Below are 19636 nucleotides of genomic sequence, written 5' to 3'. Positions count from 1 at the left end.
TCTGAAGCTGGCTTTGTGCTGACAGCAGTGAGCCCCATAGGGGGCTTGAACTCATGAACCCTGAGATCATGACCTGAGCTGAAGTTGGAAGCTCAACTGACTGAGCCACCCAGATGCCCCTACCCCAGCTTTTTTATTTGGAAGAATTCTGAACCTATAGAAAAGTCGGAAGAGTGATACACTGAATATCAGTATGACATTTACCTATATTTATCAAATATTTTATTGCGTTTGTGCTCTCTCACTCTCTTTACCCCCTTCTTCACTCTTCTTTTTCTGTATCCACCTTTCTCTCTCCCTTCGCTCCCTTCCCTCCCTTCCCTCCCTACACATATATACGTTATTGTTCATTGTATATCAAGAATTTTTATTAGTGTATTAGGAAATCTGGAAACTTTTATTAGCATATTACAGACATTCAGAAAACTTCACCTCAAAATTTCTTAAGCATCTATTGCCTAAAAACAAGTTGTTTTCCTGTATCACCATAATCGTACTATCAAACTTACTATCACATTCAAAATATCTTACAGTGGTATAATAGTTAATGCAATAGTCTATACTCAGATTTGCTCAATTATCTCAATTGAGATACTGCTTTATAGCTTTCCTTCCAATCCTGGATTTAGTCAAGGATCATGTGTTGCATTTAATTGTCATTTTTGTTTTTGTTTTTTTTTTAGTCTTTTAATTCAGAGCAGTTCTCCCCCGTTTTTGTTTTTAATGTCATTGATATTTTTTAGAGACCAGGCTAGTTATGTTGAAGAATGTGTCACAGTTTGGCTTTGTCTTGATTAGATTCAGGTTAAACATTTTTGGCAAGATGTTATGTGTGTCTCTGTGCACATAATGTCCTTTTGTTCCATTGTTGGTGATAAAAAGTTTGGTCACTTAGTTATGTTGATGTCAGCTACATTTCTTCTTTGTAAAGGTACCTTTTCCCCTTTGTAATTAAGCAGTCTGTGGAATGATACTTTTAAAAATGTGTGACCTTTTCTATTCCTTAATGTTTTACTCAGTGGTATTAACATGCATTTATAATCCTTGCCTGAATTGGTTATTACATTGGTGGTCATGCAAAATGTTGATTCTCTCATAAATTCTACGTTTTCTTTTTTTTTTAATTTTTTTAATGTTTTTTATTTATTTTTGAGACAGAGAGAGACAGAGCATGAATGGGGGAGGGGCAGAGAGAGAGGGAGACACAGAATCGGAAGCAGGCTCCAGGCTCTGAGCCATCAGCCCAGAGCCCGACACGGGGCTCGAACTCACGGACCGCGAGATCGTGACCTGAGCCGAAGTCAGACGCTTAACCGACTGAGCCACCCAGGCGCCCCAATTCTACGTTTTCTAGTTGGTGGTGTTCTAAAAGGAAGAGTTTTATTTTTACTCCCCCTCCCTTTTTTTTTTTTTTTTAAAGTTTATTTTGAGAGAAAGAAAGCGTGTGAGCAGGTGAGGGGCAGAGAGAGAGGAGAGAGACAATCCCAACAAGGCTCAGCCCAGAGCCCGACCTGAGTAAAGATCAAGAGTTGGACACTTAACTGACTGAGCCACACAGGTGCCCCTCCTTTTTTTGTTTTTGATGGTTACTGTAGACTTGGTATTTTTAAAAAATTCAATGTTATAATCTATTGCTGTTAAAAATACCATATTCAGTATTAAAAATACAGCAAATTTGTTGTAAATTTGGTCAGTGGGAGCCCTATCAAACTGATTCCTATGTCCTTTTGACGTGATCCACTCTGGCACTGCAAGGTGTTCCAGGTTCACTTTGTACTTTACCTGCCCCAGACCTGGAATAAATCATTTCTGCAAGGAACCCTGATTCCTTTAGTGACAAATGATTCCTTAAAAAATTTTTTTTAATGTTTATTAATTGTGAGAGAGAGAGAGAGACAGACAGAGACAGAGTGTGAGTGGGGGAGGGACAGAGAGAGAGGGAGACACAACCCGAAGCAGGCTCCAGGCTTGAGTTGTCAGCACAGAGCCCTATGCGGGCCTTGAACTCCCGAGCCATGAGATCATGACCTGAGTCTAGGAAACTGACATGAAGTTGGTTATTTATTGTATTGAACATTTCTGTTGGGAGTATAGTTTTTGTGGTTCCTTATAGAGGTCTGATGTTGTAGAGAATCCAAAAAGAGTTAGCCTTAGAATTACGATCTGGTATACCCCCAATCACTTATGGTCCAACAGCTTGAGAACATATTCCACTCTGGGACTCTACATGAAACAAGATAGGTCAGTTCCTTCCACAAAAACATTTTACACTGAAGGTGAAATCCATTAAGCCTATTGGTATGTTCATTGATGTGGAAACAAATCAGTTGTAAGGAAAGTCACCTTGTGCTATTAACCTGTTCTGTTGAAATATTTAAAATCCTGTCCTGTTATCCCTATGGAAGAAGTTATAACCTTTGTTTTTGGAGCAGGGGTGTTATTCATTTTCAGAAATTATAGGTAATATTTTAATTAACACCATTACTAGCCTATCAGTTGATTATATGGCTTATATATTTATTCTTTTATGTGGATGACTGCTCTAGGATTACTTAAGAAATTAGCTGCCTGGCAACATAAAAGTTCAGATATTAAAGTGAATTGCATGCCTTCCAACTATTTCTATTACTTGTCTAAATTTAGAACCATGTAGAGTTCCTGCAGAATTGAAATCTCTGGGGATTTTAATAGTCAAGACAGACAATATTCAGCTTTTCAGAGTAAAGAAGAAAGGTAGTTTCAAATTAATTTTTGCACTGTCACTCAGACTACTTAATTAAGACACAGAGTCCAGTGAAAAGTCAGGACTGTTCTGAGAATTTTATTTGACTGTTGCTGAAAACTTGTTAGCACCTACGCTCTGGATGTGAAAGGGATCATTTTTTTCCCCTCCTAGGTGAATTGCTGGGAGCTATCCACTATTCTTTCCTTACTGTCTCCCCAAATTATGCTTGATAAGTACAGTTCTTACACTTTACCTGGATGGATGAGGCATTCATTACATCTGAGCTAGAGATCAGGTGAGCATTATATTTGGGTACTTGTGGATGAATTTTAGGACACTGGAATTGTTTTGCATGTGTGTGAATTCAGATTTTTGTGGGATATTTTGAGGAGAAACTTATTCTATATACGTTTAACTGTACATAAAATGTGAAAATCTGTTGATGCAGTTGGTAGACTTCAACAAAAGAAATAAGAAATAAAAAGTTATTTTGAGTAACTAATTTAAATATAAGTTAAAATTGAGTAAGATTTTACATATAGAATGAATATGTGTTTACTACCTGATTTGGCAATTGGAAATGTAGGACTTTGCTGCTACTATAGTAAGAAATTTTAAGGATGCTGGAAAAATGCCAAAAAATTATTATAAACCAAGAAAAATCCATAAAAATGAAATGTATGCGTTTTTTTCACACTAGATTTATACGAATGGGGAAATGTAAACAAAGTAAAAACAAATCTATATATTACTCTCATTGAATTAAGCCTATGTGGTTTTTTTTTCCCCCCTCCCTTTCCTTTCTGCTGGGGTTTCCATGGATGAATTCTAGAAGTGAGGGACCTTGTTCCTTGGAGAAATGAGCTGCCCTCAAAGAATTTACTGTTTATTGAGACAAAATGTTATGAAGGAGGTAGCAGGATAATTTTTATTTTATTTTTGCTTATCTCTATTTAAAAAGGAGCATTAATTTCTTTTAAATTAGAGGGAAAATCAGTTATTTTAAAACACCTATTAAAAGAGTAAAGGGACTATAAAATCAATTCTTAAAACTTGTAAGTACTCCAGTAGACTTATTTTCCAACACTCTTGATTGGTTTTCAGTTAGATAGTGAGTTCTTTGTTTCCTGGGCTTCGAGACTATTTTTGGGGGTAAGCTGTCTTTTTATATTGTAGCTGAAGTTTTTATTAAATAACTTCATATTTAACGAATCACTTAATTAACATAATTTCTGTTTAAACCTAGTAATATATAATTCTGTTTCTTTGAAAGAGTATAAATATGCCCATTTGAATTCTGGGAGGAAAAGCTTGTGCTTATTAGCTTGCCTAAACTTGCTGGAAACTTACCATTTTGATGTCATGAAAGGGATCCCTGTAAAATTTGAAGAAAATATTATGTGCTTTTACAAGAATAAGAACTTAATTTTAGCACGAAATAGTCCTTAGGGCGACAAGGAAGAATATTACATTTTTCCATAGGTCCCAAGGTTTTTCCAGAGACATCTTGAGTGTCATGTAAGGTACTTGGGACTATTAGAATGTTCAGCCTCATTCTAGGGCTGTGGGATCAAAAATGTGTGTGTGTGTTAAAGGACCTTGCTGGCTGGTTGTGGAGATAAAACATGAATATTTGATGATTAAAGTAACAATAGATATAATGGATTCAATTCTGTAATATAAATAGTGCAGTATAATTTAGTTGAATCTAGTTGTTCAATGCAAATACAAAAAGGAAAGAGAAAAACCAATATGGAAAGGTAGGGAAGGAGTTAGATATTGAACTGGGCTTCAAATAAAGATTAGTATCCAAATTCATTTCAGTGTTTGTATTCAGTATATATATATATATATATATATATATATATATATATATATAAATATATATATATATTCAGTACATATAAAGTATATATATTACTGTATATATTATATGTTCGGTATATATAATATACATTATATAATACATTATTATGTTAATGTATTATATAACATAATATTATTATAGATAATATATATTATATGATACATATTATATATAATATAATGTTATTATATATAATATATATCCAGTATTTGTATTCAGTATATATATTATATAATACTAATAACAGTATATATGTATATATAATATGTTGTATAACATATAATGTATAATATATATTCAGTATCTATTCAGTGTATGCATAATACATAATATATATTGTAATACTATATATAATATATATTCAGTATATATAATATATATTATATAATCCGTATTTGTATTCAGCATATATATAAATATATATGTAAATGTATATTTGTATATAAACAAATCTATAAAACATATATAAATATATATGTAAAGAGATATATGTTTATATATCTATGCAAAGATGTATATATATCTTTGCATATATATTTCTTTTTTGAGATTTGCTTTCTAAAAAACTTATGGAAAATTTCAAATGTCCAAAAGCCATGGGAATAGTAAAATAAACCTGCATATACAATTATCAGTTTATGGTTAACTTTGTTTCATCTATTCTCCTACCAACCCCCTTCCTCCAATTGTTTTGAAGCATATCTGTGACGTATTATTTTGTTCATAAATATTTCAGTATAAATCTCTAAAAAATAAGGACTTAAAAAATTTTTTTTAATGTTTGTTTATTCTTGAGAGAGAGAGAAAGAGAGAGAGAGAGAGACAGAGCATGAGCAGGGGAGGCGCAGAGAGAGAGGGGAACACAGAATCTGAAGCAGGCTCCAGGCTCTGAGCTGTCAGCACAGAGCCCAATATGGGGTTCAAACTCACAAGCTGTGAGATCATGACCTGAGCCGAAGCCAGATGCTTAACTGACTGAGTCACCCAGGCGCCCCTAAAAAATAAGGACTTTAGAAAACATAGTACCAAAACCATTTCTACCTTCAAAATAATTAACAATAATTACTTAATATTAAATATCTGTTGTTCCTATTTCCTTGATTATATCATAAGTTCTTATTTATTTATTTGTTTATTTATTGATGAGGGAGAGAGAAAGGGAGAGAGAGAATCCCAAACAGACTAATAGCATGGAGCCTGACGTAGGGGTCAATCCCACAAACTGAGAGAGATCATGACCTGAGCCGAAATCAAGAGTTGGACGCTTAACTGACTAAGCCACCTAGGTGCCCTTAGGTGTTTTTTTGTTTTGTTTTGTTTTTTAGAGAGAGAGTCCATGAGCAGGGGGAGAGGAGCAGAGGGAGAGGGCGAGAGAATCTTAAGCAGGCTCCATGCTCAGCATGGGGGTTGACTTGTGGCTGGATCCCATGACCCTGGGATCATTGTCTGAGCCAAAATCAAGAGTCAGAAGCTCGACCAACTGAGGCACCCAGGCTCCCCTGTATCATAAGTTGTTAAAACAGCCTATCTGTTTAAAATGGCATCCAAATAAAAAAAAAAAAAAAAGGATCCAAATAAAGTCTGTACCTTATAGTTGGTCAATGTATTTTTTTAAAAGTCTCTTTATCTAAAAGATTTCCACTCTCTTTTTTTTCTTTGCAGTTTATTTGTTGAAGGAACTGGGTCATCTGTTCAGTAGTTTCCCACAGATGGATTTGGTGATTGACATCATAGTAGTGTCATGTAACATGTTTCTCTATCCTCTGTATTTCCTTTAAATTGGCAGTTACATCTAGAGACTTGACCAGATTTAGATTCACTGTTTTTGGTTAGAATACTTCATAGTGTGCTTCTGTCAGGAGAAGGTGTGTGATGTCTGTTAGTCTCATATTTTATAATGTCAACAGCCATTGATGATCATTGTTTACATTTCCTTCATTAGGGGTTATAAAATGGTAGTACTCAGATTCTATCATTTCTTCATTTATTTTAGCTGGAATTTTTTTTTTTTTCTATAAAGAAATACTTCTTTTCATCACCTGTTTGGCACAGGAAAGATGCGACAGACAAATGGCTTGAGCCTTTTAATTAACAGTTATTACTGTTTGCAAAAAATGAATTTGTTCACTAACATCCTGCAAAGGTGTCTGATAAGTTTTTTAAATATTGTCATTATAAACTCGGCGATTTAAGCCTATTTCTGTGTTTCAGCCAATTCCAATTTTATCTGTATTGATGTCTCATTGATTGTCTCATCTTGGCAAATGGGAGCTTCTTCTGGTTGGCTCCAGTATCTTTTTGATGTGATCCTGTTAGCTATGATAGCTTGTTTGTTTTCTGGCTGACATGATGTTCTGAAATCGTCTATTACATACCCAATCCCTGGGCATGCATCAGCCCATTGCCCCTGAAACTCTGGTTCCTTTGTGTGGAAAAAATGGAAAATGGTTAGAGACCAGTCTGGGTGAAAGAGGTATTAGTTGCTTAGTGAATTGGTCTTTGTTTCTTGCTGTTTTCAGGGAATAAGGCTAGGAAATAAGGTGCCTTTTTTTTGTTTTTTTGGATGAATCTTTTTTTTTTAAGTTTGTTTATTTTGAGAGAGAGAGCACGTGTGCGAGTGAGAGCATGAGTGAGGGAGGAGTAGAGAGAGCACAGAGCCCAACGCAGGGCTCTCACCCATGAACCCATGAACCGTGAGATAATGACCTAAGCTAAAATCAGGAGTTGGACACTTAACCAATTAATCACCCAGGTGTCCCCGCCCACCAGCTTTAAGAAAGTATATCACAAGTTCATATCAGTGTTTACAATTCAAAGTCAGGACCATAGATTTTTTTTACTTAACATCTTCCATCTTATAGAGGTTTGCATTTTTCAAATTACAGACAATATACACTCATTTTAAGAAATTTAAATAATTCAGAATTATGTAAGGTAAAAGATGGAAGATCCTGATTGTGCCCCAAAATCACTAGTTAACCACTTAACACAATTAATTCAAAGGTTTCATAGTGGCTATCTTTTTATTTTTATGTCAATTATAGTTACCTGGCTTAGGCAGCACTGAACATACAGTTAAAAATTAGGGATTGACATTTCTTGAGGCGAGGGAAAAAAAGATGAGAGGTTATTCCTTACATGAAATGAAGATTCTTACATATTTTTAGATTTACTTTTTGAATTGGTGCTACATTTGCATGATTCAAAATGCTAAGGATAGAAAAAAAGCAGAGTGAAGTTTTTTTCTTGCTTTTGTAACCCAACTAGTCAGTTCTTCTTTCCAGAGACAACTATGTGCATCCTATGTTTTTGTGCATCCTATGTTCTTATAAACATAAAGTATACATATATGTGTAACTGTGTATATATGTTGTTTCCTCCATTTTACAAAAATGGTTCTTTGTCTTGTGGTTTTTTACTTAACAATATAACTTATAAGTACATCAAGAATAGCTTATTCTTGTGTGTGTCTACAGAGTATTACAGGATATGTTTGTACTGTTTATTTTATCATTCTCCTATTAAAGAGAAGTTTGATTTTTTTCCCCCAAGTCTTTGCAGTTACAAAGAGTGCTGCGTAACCTTGTACAAATGTCATTTTCCGTATTTGGAATAATTAATTTTTAAAAAATGTTGTTTTTTAAAAAAAATTTTAATGTTTATTTTTTGAAAGAGAGCGACAAAGCATGAACAGGGGAGGGCCAGAAACAGAGACACAGAATCTGAAGCAGGCTTCAAGCTCCGAGCTGTCAGCATAGAGCCCGACGTGGGGTTCAAACTCAACAACCCGTGAGATCATGACCTGAGCTGAAGTCAAACGCTTTAACCAACTGAGCCACCGAAGGCTCCCCTAAAAAAATTTTTTTTGATGTTTATTTATTTGAGAGAGAGAGAGGGGGGGGGGAGGGGCAGAGAGAGGAGGAGACAGAATCTGAAGCAGGCTCTGAGGTGTCAGCAAAGAGCCTGATGCGGGGCTTGAACCCACAAACTGTGAGATCATGGCCTGAGCCGAAGTCAGATGCCACCCAGGCACCCCTCGAATAATTAATTATTAAGGTAAATTGCTAAGGGTGTATACTTGTGTAAATTTTAAACATATGGTAAAATGACCTTTTTTATTTTTATTTTTTGAGAGGGCACAAATGAGCGTTGGACAGAGAGAGGGAGAGAGAGAGAATGAATCTGAGTAGGTGGAGAGAGAGAGAGATAAAGAGATAGAGAAGTGGAGTTCGCCCAAAGCGGGGCTCATGTTCATCTGAAATGGGGCTTGTGTTCACCCAAAGCAGGACTCAGACTCATGAACTGTGAGATTGTGACCTGAGCCGAAGTCAGAAGCTTAACAGACTGAGCCACCCAGGTGCCCCAGTAAAATTGCCTTCTACAAATATAGGTATTTTACATTGCCACCAGCACTTGATTCCAGATTTGAGACAGAAGATTTGGTTATGTGGATATATACAAAATAACCAATTTGAAGTTTTTTCATCCATGTGTGTTTACAGTGGAGTACTGATGTCATAGACATCAGATTACATTGTAGTTTTTTTCTTTCTACATACAATTAATTGAGTGCCTATGAAAAAATATAGTCTTTGTTCTCAACTGTAAGCGGAGATATCAGGTGAACTTTACCTAAGTTCTCTGGGCCTTGAAGGATAAGAGTGGGCAGGGGAAATTCTAAATTAGCAAACTTTTGGGGTACCTGGGTGGCTCAGTTAAGTGGCTGACTTCGACTTAGGTCATGATCTCATGATTCGTGAGTTTGAGCCCCGCATGGGGTTCTCTCCTGTCAGTGCGGAGCCTGCTTCTGTCCTCTGTCTCCCTCTCTCTCTGCCTCTCCCCATGCCCTCTCTCTCTCAAAAGTGAATAAACATTAAAAAAAATTAGCAAACTTTTTGGTCTCGGACACTTGACCCTTTTAAAAATTATTACAGGGGCGCCTGGGTGGCTCAGTCAGTTAAGCGTCCGACTTCTGCTCAGGTCACGATCTTGCGGTCCTTGAGTTCAAGCCCTGCATCAGGCTCTGGGCTAATGGCTCAGAGCCTGGAGCCTGCTTCCGATTCTGTGTCTCCCTCTCTCTCTGCCCCTCCCCTGTTCATGCTCTGTCTCTCTCTGTCTCAAAAATAAATAAACATTAAAAAAAAAAAAATTAAAAAAAATAAAAAATAAAAATTATTACAGACTCCAAAGAACCTTTTATTTATGTGGGTTATATGTACCAATATTTACAGTATTGGAAATCAAAACTAAGAAAATATTTAAATATTTATTAGTTCATTAAAATCATAGTTCCTTACATATTAATTTATATAACACATTTTTTAATGAAAAAAACTTAAAAAAAATTTTTTAACATTTATTCATTTTTGAAAGGCAGAGAGAGACAGAGCACGAATGGGGGAGGGGCAGAGAGAGAGGGAGACACAGAAACAGAAGCAGGCTCCAGGCTCTGAGCTATCAGCACACAGCCCGACGCAGGGCTTGAACTCATGGACCGCGAGATCATGACCTGAGCCGGAGTTGGCCACTTAACTGCCTGAGCCACCCAGGCGCCCCTATGAAAAAAAATTTTTTTAAACAAAAGATTTAGTGAGAAGGAAGGACATGGTTTTACATTTTTGCAAATCTCTTTAATGTCTGGATTAAAAAAAAGGCAGCTGGATTCTTATATCTGCATCAGCATTCGGTCTGTTGCAGTATGTCATTTTGCTTGAAGTATATGAGAAAAAATCCAGCCGCAGAGATTTGTAGTGGGAAAATAGAGAAGTATCTTAATATCTTTGGGTAATTGGATAGTCTTTGATATTGTACCCAAACTCAACATGTGGTAGTTTCTTCAAGATTAGTTGCAGTGTAGAATCTGGAACCATGTTAATGAACTTTTGTACTTGGTGACATTAAAATTCAATTGTTTACTTTGTACATTGAATGGATCTTTTATCCATGTATGATTTTGAATCATCATGAATTGGTCAACTGGAAAATATTGGTTTACTGAGTTACACAGAACTTCCAAATGTTTGACACAGTTCATTATTCAATTTAAAAAATCACATTCATTAATATCACCATCATTTCATTGGGAAAGTCTTAAGTATTGAGAAGTTGTCAAGCTCACAAAAGATACCCTTTTTCAAAATTTTGATTTTTAAAAGCTTGAATTTTACCACTGGCAACAAGTACTATCTCATTTGTTTTCTTTGAAGGAACAGGCTCACTTTGTTCATTTCTGTGAAGACTGTTGCCACATAACAATAGTTTGCCTGTCGGTTGCTTACTCAAGAAGTAATGATATGCCATGAAAAAAGTTCAGCTTGCAGCTCAGTTGCTTTTCCTTGAGACGATTATTGTCCTTTGATTGATATGCTGCAGAACTATAGACTTCCATTTTTCATTTAGATTATTAAAAAGATGTACTCAAGAGTGGAAATTTAATAACATTATTAATTTCTACTGTTTGCTCAAGGAATGTATAAGTAAAGTTTATCTTTCCTTTTTTAAACTGCAGGTGTTGGGTGGTACTAGTATAGTTCGATGCCCCTCCCTTGATTTATGCTAAGGCAGTGGCAGTTATACCTACCATTTCACCATGGTAAAAAAAGGCATATAACATCTTAGTATTATTATGAAAAATTAGATCTTGGTGTTATGAAAATAGCGGACCTCTTAGATTTTCTGAGACCATACTCCACGAACTGCTGTTCTAGGTAGAGCACGATTACATAGCCAGAGATACTGAGGTGAGAAAAAAAGCATCGGTTTCAAGGTCAACTATAATTTGTTATGAAACTCGGGATATATGGAGAAAAGGAGAAAAGGTAGTCAGAGGCCAGATTATAAAGGAATTTAAGTATCCTGCTAAAGAGTGCTGAATTTATCCTATAAAAAATGGAGAGTCTTTGGAGGATTTTTAAAGAGGGGAGTGTGTGTGGTAGGGGTGTTGGTGGTTGATGCCATCAAATTTTTTTTTTTTTCAAAATGCGGCTGTTTTTATTGATCTGAAATACTGATATAAGTGAAAACTGTTATATGCAAGCAGCCTTCCGGTGAGCCTCCTTTGGCAACCACTCTCCCACCACCCTTCTCCCATCAACCTTCTCGAGAAATCAAATTTGTATTTTTTAAAGATCACCCTTATCACAGTGTGTCTTGTAAGGAGGACAGTGGAAAATGATGAGGTTTTAAATGAAGGCACTGACTTGGCCATGGAGCCACAGAAGGCCAGGCTGTACAAACCAGTGCAGACGTTAAAATGTGACCTTCCTAAAGCAGAACTAAGCCTAGCAGCATCTGTTGGTTGGCTGGATGGTCAGGCGCACAACCAGCCGCGTCCATCATTGTGTCACACAAGCTAATCCCTCAAATACTCTTGTATTGGCAGAATCACTATTCTGACTTTTATTACCATAGTTTTATCTGTTTTTGAATTTAATGTTAATAGAATCATATAGTAGATGATCTTTTCTTTCTTACTTACCATTGTCTTTGATTCATGAGTGTAGCTTCCTATAGCAATGGTTTTTCTTTTATCATTGCTACGGAGTATTTCATTTTCTGACTGTACCGTCAGAAAGAGAGAGAGAGAGAGAGTGGGAGCTGCCGAGGGGCAGAGAGAGACAGAGACAGAGACAGAGACAGAATCCAAAGCAGGCTCCAGGCTCTGAGCAGTTAGCACAGAGCCCAATGCGGGGCACAAACCCATGAACCGTGAGATCATGACCTGAGCTGAAGTCAGATGCTTACCTGACTGAGCCACCCAAGGGCCCCTGATGTGTGGAGTATATATGCATATTGGCCTTTTAAGGATCCTCTTTGGTGAGGTGCCTTTCAGCTCTTGTCCATTTAAGAAATTGGGCTATTTGTCTTTTTCTTATAGATATATAGATCTTTTTTGTATATGTTGTATATGAGTCCTTTGTGGGATACATATATTTGCACGTATCTTCTCCAGGTATTTAAACATGGACTAGATGCAGGAACAAATTTATTAATCTGGGTGTTTTGCTGGGATTCTGTGGTATATGTCTTATCAGTTAAAGGTGGTTCTATATCTTATTCTTTAGAGATTCTAGTTTCCTTTCATGATGGGAATGTACATGCTGCTTTTGAGTGTGTCACTATTGATGTTTTGAATTAGTCTCAACTGATTGTGGGTGTGTCTGTTATATTGCTGTGGACCAAACCACTCGAAATCTTAATGGCTTAAAACAACTATTTGCTTGGGGCGCCTGGGTGGCGCAGTCGGTTAGGCGTCCGACTTCAGCCAGGTCACGATCTCGCGGTACGGGAGTTCGAGCCCCGCGTCGGGCTCTGGGCTGATGGCTCAGAGCCTGGAGCCTGTTTCCGATTCTGTGTCTCCCTCTCTCTCTGCCCCTCCCCCATTCATGCTCTGTCTCTCTCTGTCCCAAAAATAAATAAACGTTGGGAAAAAAAAAAAATTTTAAAACAACTATTTGCTTATGATTAAGTGGGCTGGCAATTTAGGCAGAGTTCATCTGGCTTGCCTCTTCCACATGATATTTGCTGGGCTTACTCATGTGTTTTGATCAGTTGGCAGGCTGGCCAGGGGCTGGTTGTACTGAATAGCCCCACTTCAGCATTGTCCATCATTAGGCTGGAGCTGTCATCCAGAGTGCTGTGGCCTCTCCTGCAGTCTGTCTTGCATGGTGACTAGGTTCCAACAGAACAAGAGTGAAAGTTGAAAGGTTTCCCTAAGGCCTGGGCTCAGAAATTGCACAGTGTCTTCATGTTGCATTTTATCGACCACAAGGCCAGCTCAGATGCAAGGGGTGAGGAAATGAACACCACTTCTTTTGTTTATTTTTGAGAGAGAGAGAGTATAAGCAGGGAAGGGGCAGAGAGGGGGGGCAGAGGATCTGAAGCAGGCTCTGTGCAGATAGGCTGACAGCAGCAAGCCTGATGTGAAGCTCGAACTCAGGAACCGAACGGCAAGATCATGACCTGAGCTGAAGTCGGACGCTTAACCAAAACCTAGCCACCCAGGCGTCCCTCAACTCCACTTCTTGATGGAAATTGCTGCAAATAATTTGTGGTCATGTTTGATCTACAACATTGCTCTTCCTTGTTTGTTTGTTTCTTTCTTTTTCCTTTTGTCTCTCTTCATTTTAAATGAAGTGGATAGTTTGTGGGTTTTTGTTTTTTAATTGACTTGTCTTTCTTCTTGAAGTTTATATTAAAACAAAACTTACTTGCTTAAAGGATGCCTTCTGTGATTACTTACTGTGGCCTAGGACAAGACATTTTTAAGCCCAAACTTTGGGACTGTTTGCCAGATTACCTTAGTAATATCAAACATCTGTTAATGCTGAAGAGATTAGTTTCTTCCCCAGGTAATTTTGATCTTTTTTTTTTTTTTTTTTTTTAATCCTTTTTAAAAAAATTGGTTAAGACCTGAAGGTTAACGTTCTGGTGCTTTTATGGGCTGTGTTCCTCCACGTCTTGTTACTCATCTAGAGATACTAATAGGGACCTGAAATGACAACTTTTTTTTTCCAAAGTGCTTAGTGAAGTCAGGAAGGTAAAGGCTCCACAGCTGGAGAAAGTGTCTGGGCTGTAGTTGTCTTGGGGAGACAGTGTTTTTATATGTGAAATAAAACAAGAATCTTGGGCAAGGTGCAGATGTCAGTGACCTGTCAGCCCATCAGGATGAATCAGCTGATGTCCTAGATGAGGTGACAATGTCAGCACAGTCAACCCCTTACCCTGAGTTTATTGGGCCTCTCATTAAGGTAGCTGTCATAGCCCTTAGTTTAGAAAAGTCAGAGTCATTGTTCAAGATTCACCTGACTTTAAACATTATTTATTTTGGAGGGGGAAGGTCACTTTCAGTGTAAGAGTACAATTGGAAGTGACATGTGGCTGGTTTACAGATTACAGCCATTTTGGTGTGCCCAAGTGTTACAGTTGTTAGGATCTTTAAAACTTGTCTCCAGGTGACTAGAGGCAATTTATTCTGCTTCTCCAAGTAAGTTTAATTAATTGTCTTGGGTCCCAGACAAGTAGATTTGTTAGCTGTAGTTTCTGATTTATCTGTTGCCCAAACCCGTGATAATTTGATGGGAATAGGAACTCTCAAGGTGGCATTTTATTGCAAAAGATGGATGTTGGCTTCTAAGTGCAGCTGATTAGAAGGCTAGGGCACAGTATGTGTTTTTCTGGTGACGGGGTCATTATTAAGGCTTTATAGAACTAGTCAGACGGCTGAACTGAATCTTCCTACTCTTGTGAGGTTATCTTCAAGGCATTTGGAGTGTTTCACAGAACTCTTTATCAACTGTGTTCTCTCACCGGCGTTTGTACCTTGTGTCAGTTTTAGCCTGGTTGTTCTGGGTTGGGAGGTACTTCTTAGTGCAGCTGGTAACCAGATCTTTTGTCGATCGCTGCTGCCTGAGAACCTTGGATTTGGGTCTCACAGACCCAGAAAACAGTGTTGCCAGATAAGATTACCATCTTATTTTCTGAGTAAAATATTTATCTTCAGAGAAAGCAAGGCAGATTGTTAGAATGAAGACAGGAACACAGGATTTTGATGGCTTGGCTATCTTACTGGCTGTAAGTTTTAAAAAGTTTAAATAATTTTAAGTTTAAATAATTTCAATAAATTAAAAAAAAATTTTAAAGACCTAAGTTTGCCTCAGAGGTAGCACTTAGCTTTGTAAATGAGTCAAACAGAAAACTGTTACAGTGCTTATTATGTGTCAGGCACTATTTCACATCGGAGGTATAGATACAGATATGAACACAAGTTTTCTGCCCTCAAAGAGCTTACATTTTTGTTTGAGAAGATAGACAATTTTCAAATAAATAATTACAGATTATGATGAGTACTATGAAGAAAATAGATGTGGTGATGTGATTGAGAGTAAGGGAGAGGGGGATACTTCAGATGGGGTGGTCAGGCAGGACCTTTTTGTAGTGATGTATGAACTATTATGTGAAGGGAGGCAACCAGCATTTCCTGATGGGAGAGGAGTGTTCTGGGCATGAAGAGCAACAAATACAAAGGCTTCGTGGGGAGTATGTGATTTGGCATGTTCAGGAATAGGCAGGGGCCAGATTTTGTATGGATTTGTAGATCTCGCTTAGGATGATGGAAAACCATTGGTAGAAAGAAACTGGTTTATCAAGAAAGCTAAGTGATGTGATTTACATTTTTAAAATATCACTCGTGCTTCTCTGGGGAGAACAGATAGCAGAGTGCCCAGAGAGGAAGTAGAGAGATTAGTTAAGAGACGATTGCATATTTTTTATTTTTATTAAAACCCTACAAAGTGTATAAGAGTTATGGAGGATGGATGGCAGAAGGGAATTGAACGTTTTTCAGAAAGTATTCCACTTTTTGAAACAGACTGTATTTTTATTTTTGAGAGAATGCAAGCAGGGGAGGGGCAAGGAGAGAGGGAGACAGAGAATCTGAAGCGGGCTCCCCCCGCCCCCCCCCCCCCACCACAGCCGCAAGCCAGTGTAGGGCTTGAATTCATAAACTATGAGGTCGTGACCTGAGCCAAAGTCAGACACTCAACCGACTGAGCTACCCAGGTACCCCTCCACTTTAAATTTTTAAAATTTTTAATTAAAAACAATTTTTTTTAATGTTCATTTATTTTTGAGAGAGAGAGAGGTACAGAGTGTGAGCAGGGGAGGGGCAGATAGAGAGAGGGAGACACAGAATCTGAAGCAGGCTTCAGGCTCTGAGCTGTCAGCACAAAGCCCAACACGGGGCCTGAACCCACGAACTGTGAGATCATGACCTGAGCAGAAGTAGGACGCTTAACTGGGCACCCAGGCTCCCCTAAATTTTTTTTTAATGTTTATTTTTTGAGAGAGAGAGAGAGAGCGCAAGCCGGGGAGGGGCAGAGAGAGACCAAGACAGAATCTGAAGCAGTCTCCTGTCTCTGAGCTATCAGCACAGAGCCCAACGCAGGGCTCAAACTCATGAGCCGTGAGATCATCATGATCTAAGCCGAAGTCGGATGCTTAACCAACTGAGCCACCCAGGCACTCCAAAAGTATTCCACTTTTAATTTTGATAAGATTACAAATAGGGCAAGAAAACCATAACATCAGTAAGTACTGGTATGTGTTTTGAATTACGTTGCTCTTGATTCTTTGACTCAGAGTTGGAGAGAGACCTCTTGGTATGTCAAGGCTCTCAGCATGAACTCACTATGCCCACTTAAGAATCAGGTGCATCTGGGCATGGCTTGAGGGCCTGTGGGGAAAGGTAACTAGTAATTTCTTTGCATAGGGCAGAATAAGGCATTTCCTGGGGAAAAAAATTCACCATGCAGTCAGTGTTTCAGGACCAACGTTGGTGGTGGAAAAGGGAAGGGCGATTCCATAGCCATGCCTTCCAACTCTAACCAAACTACCACACATTTTTAATACCAAAACCCTGGGGTGCAGGGGTTATAAAGGAACTTTTTCATAGAAATCTTAGTATGATACTAGAAAGGTAGACTTTAGCAATGTGAGATTCACGGGATAGAATTGTAAAGCAAAATGATGAATTTGGGATACTCCTCACTTCAGCATAGAACATGGCCAGACTTAAGTACTTTGAGGTTTCCAGGAACACAGGCTGACTTGGCATATTAGGGGTTCTAGTGGTGGCATTCAGCACTCAGGGTTTCTAATGTGGATTAAGCAGCAGCCAGCTCTCAGAATCCTGTCATAGTAATAGTAATAATAAATATTGTAGTCAGAGAGAGGAGATACTAAATTATGTGTTTGTAATATTTATTTCTACTCGCAGAACAAAATTCTGTCTCTGGCTTCTCTGTATTCTTCTCACCTACTGAGAGAGATTCAGTATCTGCTAGCTCAGTTACTATAGATTTGTCTTGTATAAAAGGATAATGGATAAAAAACAGCTGAAGAATTTCAAGGAGTAAGACTGGATAATTAATTTATATAGAAAGTGGACTGAGAACTGCTTATAAGAAGAGGGGATCATTAGAGGAGAAGGAGTTGTGAGTTGTGAGTTGATGTCCCACATGGGCGTAGAGATTACTTAAATAAATAATAAACATAATAAAACCGTGCATTAAAGCAATGGATTTAAAAAAACAGGAAGTAGGAATGGATATAGAGGGTTCAGGCAGGTGTAGGGTTAGAGAAACATTGTGAGCAAAAGGAATTGGGAAAGAAGATACTAAGCTGCTGTGGATTTTGAAATGGATCTCTTTATTTTCTTTGGGAGTCTCAATATATTAAGATTTAAATTGCTTTTAACTTTTTTTTTTGTTTTTTGTTTTTTGTTTTTTTTTTGAGGTTAGACTTGTTTCTTATATGTGATGCCATTCCAGCACTGGACTCATGGAGGCTGAACATTTATTCAGGTAATAATAGGTAACATTTATAGAGCACTTTCTGTGTGCTAGGCAACAAACTAAGTGCTATACCTGTATTCTCATTTAATTGTCCCACAACCTCACGAGGTTGGAAGTGTTATTGTACCCATTTAATGCATAAGGAAACTGAGACTTTAGAGTATATCAAGATTGAGTTCACCTGAATTAAGAAAGAAAAAAGGCTACTGCTGTAGTTGAAGTGAGAGATGATGGTCGCTTGGATTAGATGATGTCATTTCTCACCTGTCATAAATACATGAATGTAAAGTGGTTTTGACTGACTGAACTTCACCCCTCATATCCATAGCTTCTTCGCACTAGTGAATACATCATACTTTTTGTCTGTCTGTCTGTCTGTCTTTATTTATTTATTTATTGTCTTTAAAACGATGGACATACTTTTTGGTAAAGAAAAATCCAATTTAGAGGGTTTTTTTCCCCTTCAATTTTTAATTTAAATTCTAGTTAGTTAACATGATTTAGAGTTTTAACTTAAAAAAATTTTTTAATGTTTATTTATTTTTGAGAGGGAGAGAGAGAAACAGAAACAGCATGAGTGGGGGAGGGCAGAGAGAGAGGGAGACACAGAATCTGAAGCAGGCTCCAGGCTCTGAGCTGTCAGCACAGAGCCCGACGCAGGGCTCAAACTCACAAACTGTGAGATCATGACCTGAGCTGAAGTCCAACGCTTAACTGACTGAGCCACCCAGGCACCCCTAGAGTTTTAACTTTAAAGCTTTTCTGACTTTTTAGAAGTAGATAATAAGCTTTGAAGTAGCTTAAATTTATTGGAATAAATATCTACAAAAGGTAAATAGATATTTACCTTATGAAACAGATATTTACTTTGTCTTATAAAAGGTTAATAAATAACTGAGGGATTCTTAAAAGATTATTAGTATAGATAATAATCTTTTTTGTTGTTTTTAATGTACTTGAGATACTGTTCACAGGTATTTTAGCTTTATGGAACCTTCTTAGGTCTTTTTCTAGGAGCCTTCCTGGTATATCTAAATGTTTATTTACTGATCATACTAATTGTTGTACTTGCCAGAACTGAAGAGTTCTGGCACCAGAGAGTTTTTAGCACTACCAACTGAAAATCAATCAAAAATGGAGATTGAACATCTCTGAAATTGTAATGTTGGTTAATAGAATTACTTGTAAATTTAAGAAATTCAAACTGATATGCTCCTCTGAGTGGCTTTCCATGTGGAGTTTTGCCAACTGTTTGCGCTGTTACCGAGCACAGTAAAACCGCTTGCTTTTACTCCCTTACCAGTTATTGAGTGGCCAGCGTGAGCAAATTGCCCTATTTCCCCTTTCCCCATCTTTTTCGAAAAAGATCGTGAGCTATAATTGACATATAGTAAACTGTACATATTAAAAGTGTACAGTTTGTTAAGTTTTGACATACGTGTTGTTCACCCATGAAACTATTACCACAGTTAAGATAATGTATCACTCCCACAAGTTTCCTTATCCCCATTTAAAAAAAATTCTTTTTTAATGTTTATTTTTGAGAGAGAGAGAATCCAAAGCATGCTCCAGACTCTGAGCTGTCAGCACAGAGCCTGGTGGGAGGCTCTAACTCACGAACTGTGAGATCATGACCTGAACCAGTCAGCTGCTCAACCGACTGAGCCACCCAGACACCCCTCCTTATCCCCA

The 19636-nt window shown here is 37.6% G+C and overlaps 1 protein-coding gene across 23 annotated transcripts in view; it reads left to right on the top strand.

Moving 5' to 3' along the window:
* The window catches only part of R3HDM2 (R3H domain containing 2), a 161448-nt gene that overhangs the window by 21067 nt on the left and 120745 nt on the right, over window positions 1–19636 (top strand). For 19 of the 23 annotated variants that reach the window (XM_047065830.1, XM_047065826.1, XM_047065838.1 and 16 more), the window contains exon 1: window positions 17886–17953. The exons of 1 other annotated variant lie outside the window; for it this stretch is intronic. The gene's annotated coding sequence lies outside the window, so the exon portion shown is untranslated. Of the gene's footprint in view, window positions 1–2896; window positions 3021–17885; window positions 17954–19636 lie in introns of those variants that run through there. 3 more of the 23 variants (XM_047065832.1, XM_047065835.1, XM_047065836.1) reach the window with 3 other exon arrangements.

Source organism: Lynx rufus, unplaced genomic scaffold (genome assembly GCF_022079265.1).
Source record: "Lynx rufus isolate CCGP_SWC_20201006 ecotype Redwood Valley unplaced genomic scaffold, mLynRuf1.p SCAF_7, whole genome shotgun sequence".
Classification (NCBI taxonomy): domain Eukaryota; kingdom Metazoa; phylum Chordata; class Mammalia; order Carnivora; family Felidae; genus Lynx; species Lynx rufus.
Note: the sequence above shows the minus strand (reverse complement) of the source record. Positions and strands in the feature narration are given on the sequence as shown.